Here is a 6,057-nt window from a genome sequence, read left to right as displayed (position 1 = left end):
CAGCAGTTATCCAATTCAATTTTCCAGCCAAAAAAAGTGCACAAGTGACAATCAGTATAATGACTGGTGGCCATTTTGGATTTTGGACGTCATATTGGATTTTGAGACCAACAGCAAATCATTCCAAAATTAACTAAATATACTGTATATACCCTAACATGCAACCAGAAAAAAAAAGTATTCTGTTGTTTGAAAGATGATTTTGGAGCACAAAAATGTGAGATTCAATGGGTATTGGTGGCCATTTTAGATTTTGGCAGCCATGTACATTTTTGTCGACGACAAATTACTCTTAAATAAAGTGATTTGATTGGTTTTACCATGCAACCAGAAAATGAAAGTCAAATTTCATGGGCAAAAATAGATTTTCCAGCCAAAAAATGTATGCAAAGTGAAATTCAATAGAGTTTGGTGGCCAATTTTTATTTTAGCTGCCATATTGGATTTGAGAACAATTGCAAGTCATTCCAAAATCAACGAATGATGCATATCCTGAACATGCAACCAGAAATAGTCGAATTTTGTGTTTAGAAAATTGATTTCCAAGCATTAGAATGTGAGATCCAATGAGTATTGGCAGCCATCTTGTATTTTGGTTGCCGTATTGGATTTCAGGACAAATCCAGGGAAGCCTCAACTAAATTGAAAGGGCATAGGCCAAGGATGATGGAACCACTGAGAAAACTTTGGCAAGAAAAAAAATGTTGGTTTTCTTCTTGGCTGGGACCTGTCCATATCAAAGACTTTAAAAATGGTATGTGCTGATTCCTTGTTTAACACTCAGAATTAAAAAAGTTATGGAGCGGGTTACGAGCACAACCTTTGAAAGGCCGAATGGCCTCCTCTTACTTTGAGCTTCCTTGTGTGGAAATTCATATTATTATCGACTTTTTTGTCAGATCTATTTGTATCTCTTCTTCTACCTTTTAGTTAATACAAGACAGAATCTTTCCATGGCATTTTGAGTGGTGATCCATTTTTGCTCCATCATCTTTGTTGGAAGGATATCATAGCAACGGAACTCCAGCTTGTACAATGGTGCTGTAGTTTCCATCTTCCAATGACTGAAATAACTATATTGCCACTTTGTCAACATCAGAAGGGTTACCAATGATAGAATTAGTTTAGGAGAAAGAACCAGAGGATGAAAATAACCATGCCAATCCACAATGACAAGCGTGGCAAGTTTGCCGATCCCGTGAACATGACGTCACAACCTAAAAAAAATGCCCCTCAATATAATCAGCAACTCGAGGATTCCTTACAATGGAGGTGGTGAAGTAAAGAAGAGAGCAGAAGGTGATGATAATCTTTGGATACGACGAGGCCCCCATGTTGAACATTTAATCTCTGACATGCCACACTTTTCCTTTGGCCCCCGCCCTTCCCCCTTCCGTTGGTTATCCTCATTTAAAATTATTTGCACAGTATTTTTTTTTGTATACATCGTCGAGGCTCGTGGAAGAGCTAGTTAAGGCCCAGTCACACCTTGACGTTTTAGGCAGCAATGGCAACGTATCAAAATGTATGTAAAACGCTGGCTTATGCTGAACTTTTGATGTTTTTTTTAAAGATTCGGACGTATTCATAACGAGTTGGTCGTATGCATAACATATTAGTAACGTACACAGAACGTTTCGTTGTCTTATAGATAACTTATACCAACGAATGCTGAGCCTGTTGTCGGTGTTCACAACTTATGCCCAATGATAGTCTAACTTATGTATAGCGCGCTAAACGCATCGCCGGCGAACTCGTGGCGTAGCCTATTAAAAGGCTGCCGCAAAACGATTCAAATCATAACCTCCGGAGAAATGGAAGTGTCAACATGGCAGTCACACCTTTGCGATCTTGCCAGCGTATGCCGACCTCTGAAAAATGCGTCTAAAACGCTGGCGCACGTCGAATACGGTATGGGTAAGTTTGGTATACGTGAATAGAACGCTAAAGTACACTACCATACGTCGTGGTAAGTGGAGTACGTCTTGAAATTTTAAACGTGTTAAACATTTTACGACGTACTTGCAGTATGCCTCACACGTTCCGCATGCGATGGAAATAAGTTGTACGCAGTACGCACGATATGTGATCGTTGACACACGTCGATACACGTTACTTGTAAGTTACTCATAAGTCGAAACACGTCGAGGTAATGGTTAGCGTCAGTGTTCCAGACTCCCTGGTTTTGTTTTGTTTTTTTTCTTCGGTATGACGGTGATGTTGACACTTTGATTTCTAGTGCGGTTATGATTTAAATCGTTGAGCGGCAGCCTTTTAATTATATTATATTATAACCGCACTAGAAATCGAAGTGTCAACATCACCGTCATACCGAAGAAAAAAAAAAACAGGGAGTCTGGAACACTGACGCTAACCATTACCTCGACGTGTTTCGACTTATGAGTAATGTATAAGTAATGTGTGTGGACGTGTGTCAACGATCGCGTAACGTGCCTACAACACGTTACTCATAGGTTAGAAATACGTTTCGGGTACGCTAAACATTACCTCGACGTGTTTCGACTTATGAGTAACTTACAATTAATGTGTGTCGACGTGTGTCGACGTGTGCCAACGATCGTATAATGTGCCTACAACTTATGGCCAGCGTAGCAGAACTTGTGAGTCATACGCCGGCATACGTCGTAAAATTTCAAGTATGCTAAAATTTGAGGACAACCGCAAAGTACAACGATGAAAGCCAGCGTACTACGACATATGGCAGTGTTTTTCAGCGTGCTCTCAATGTTTCCAAAACTTACCCATAACGTATTCGACCTGTACCAGCGTTTTAAACAATTTTTTCAAAAATCGGCATAAGCTGGCGAAAACGTCAAGGTGTGACTGGACCTTTAGTATGAGTACATTGAATGGATCACGATGCAACAGGACAAAAGGAACAGCAGAGAGAGAGAGAGAGAGAGAGAGAGAGAGAGAGAGAGAGAGAGAGAGAGAGAGAGAGAGAGAGAGAGAGAGAGAGAGAGAAAGAGAGAGAGAAAGAGAAAGAGGACACTAACAGCAGAGCTGAAAGCCAAGACAGAGGGAGGAGAACAAACAATAGGTGTGGGAAGGAATGGGGGACTGGAGAGAATGCATCGGGTGGACAACATGGATACAGGAGGAAACTCTCAGGAGGGAAAACTGGAAATTTGGAAGAAGGGATCGGGGTGGGGTTAATGAGGGTAGAAAAGATCATGGTTTTGGATTAGGGATAATCTGAGATGATGGTGAACAGGTGAACTATTCACAGTTTAGTCCTTTAAACCTTGTGAGATGCTTTTATGGTGAAATCTAACATGTATTTAAGTATTAAGCTGATCATTATTAAGTTATAATGCTTTATGAGCAATGCTTTTACATGTGAATTCCCAAAGCACCCACACACACACCATATTTGCTGTGCAAACTGAAGTGATTAAAAAAAAAAGCAATACAATCAGCACAAGGAAGAACTTTCATGCTCCATTAATTTGGAACATCATTTTAAATATTTCTCACCATAACCATATGTTGTGAGGTTGTTCTGTTGTGATGATGAAGTTGACAAAAAAGAGATCTGAAGGTCGGTTTTGTTGTTAGTCATGTCCACCTCTTGAACTTTACTTCTTCATAGATGTTTTACAAACTTCCGTGGTCACATACATCATTGCCTCCTGAGCTGTCAAAAAATATTTCATTTATATCATCGTTAGCAGACACAATGGTGCAAAGGGAGCCCACTTGCCTTGAGCTGTCTTGGCTGGGTTTGATTCTTGGCCCGACTATAAACTTCGATTGTTTCTTTACAGGCAGGACACTGAATCAATGAGTGCAACTTTCCTTGGATGTACATTAAGCTGGAAACCGTCTGCTAGAATTGATCGCTCGTTGACATGAACATCCCACGGCACAATCTTTTGACGAACAAAAGGCGATGCGAGGGCCCTGAACAATTTTCTATATTCCTACCATAAGTACATCCTCTCTAATTGGCCTGACCAGTCGGTTCGTGAAAGAGTTGGGCATTTTTATCTGCTTTATGAGCCGCCAACCCATTAATATGGGATATGGCAGAAAAAGATGACCACCATCAGTCCTTTGAAGACCATAATGGCATTCAAGGAGGCCCAATGACCAAGTGCAAATGCATATGATCACAAACTTCCATTTGCCGCAAAATGGTTTATGACCTGAATGTGCCAACCTGGTGCAAAGAAATTAATAGCTTTGCCATGTGGAAGTTCGCAATCATCAGAGAAGGTAATCCTCATGTGGTATGAGGAACTCGACTGAATGTAATTCAGTTAAATAATTCAGATCTGGTGACTACGGTTATAGAAAATTACCTCTGCCAAAGTTAGAAAGAATGTGATGTCGTCCTTGACTAAATGAAAGCCCAGAGAACATCAAGATCGATCAAATTCGATGGAACAAATCTTTAAAGTGATCGCGAATGTCTGCACAAGCCTTGTCAAAGCGACCTTCGAGAAGACCGAATGGAAAGTAGTTTCTTCCCTTCAAACGAACTTTGAGACAGCTTAGAGCTACCTGAACATTATTCAACAGCAAGGGAACATTGCTTCTTTCAAAAGGACATGACATGGCAAAAAAAAACAAAAAAAAACATGCTGAGAGACGACTATTAATAACATGAAATCAACCCAATCAAAACACCCACACTACACCTTTTGTAATATAAACGAGGCAATAATATCCCCGTGGAATCATGTACCGGCAGGTTGCTCACAACTTGGAAGGAAGGTGGATTTGTGAGATGCTCGGCATCATGCCATGTGGGGCTATCGGTAGCACATTACACTCCCTAACCTTGAAATATGACCGGAAACCTGGCTGTCAGCTTATACTCGTAGTTCACGTCTCTGTCATCCGATCCCTTCTTTACAAACCTTCAGACCTCACAATATCACAAGGGGCTGCAACATATAACTCCACAATAGGAGAGCGATATTTGATGAATGCAACTTTTTCTATCATAATGGCAAGAAAGTCATGTAATAGCATTGTAGGACGTAAATATATATATATATATATATATATATATATATATATATATATATATATATATATATATATATATATATATTTTGAAATATTATACAGTTATTATAAATATATGTGGTGAAATGCAATATATAGTAAAAATTTATAGGGGTATCTCTATCAGCCTTGTTGTGTTGCAGTTAATGAATGGATCTTTCCGACTGATGTACTGGATAGCCCTTCCCTCTTCCTCTTCATCAAGTGACTTGTTCCCCACCCTCGTAGGAATGGAGGATACACCGCAGACTGTATGGGCAGAATTGTCTTTTCCTGATATACACCTCGTTGTGTTTGTACACTTGTGTGTGTGTAGGATGATTCCTTTAAAATTTGTCCTAATTAGCTTTTAATCAGTTGCATTGGTTTGCAGGAGATTTTTGTTTTCCCCCCACAATTGCACAAGTAATAATAACTTAATTGATACAACATGAACATGAGAGAATCACGTGGAATCCATTTCTGAAAGATAAATTAATATTTCCGAACACCCACCCTTTCTCTCCAATCAGATCAGATGCACAATAAAACAGATCTAAGATCACAGTGCCGATCCTCGAGAAACCAACATCCTGATTGAGTGCAGTGAGTGATTTTTAGAAGGACAATCCATTGTGATACTGCTCGTGATGCCTGTCATGATCCATGAGAATGGACAAATTCAAAGCATTGATGGAGGCAGTTTGTAGATCCTTCCACAGAAGGTTTGTCCCTATGTGCAGCACTATTGGCAAAGTATGCAGGAGGAAAACGGACCTGAGTTTCAACATAGGGGGTTAGGGGAGGGGGAAGAGCCGGAATAGACTATTTTAGGGATAAACAATTATTTCAATTGCAAAGTGATTGAGGAAGAAGTATGTTCCAAGACACTTAGTTTTCTTCCTCATCGACATAAATGACCTCCACGATGCCCTTGAAACCATCTCTTTCTTTTTGCAATTGACTACAGGGTGGCCACAATGTATTTTCACCCTTTGTAAAAATTGTGACATCAAATTAGCTGACACCACGAAAGGGATC

Source organism: Eptatretus burgeri, chromosome 6 (assembly GCF_056783735.1).
Source record: "Eptatretus burgeri isolate ZD-2024b chromosome 6, Ebu_testis_v1, whole genome shotgun sequence".
Lineage (NCBI taxonomy): Eukaryota > Metazoa > Chordata > Myxini > Myxiniformes > Myxinidae > Eptatretus > Eptatretus burgeri.
The sequence above is the reverse complement of the archived record's forward strand: the minus strand, read 5'-3'. Positions refer to the sequence as shown.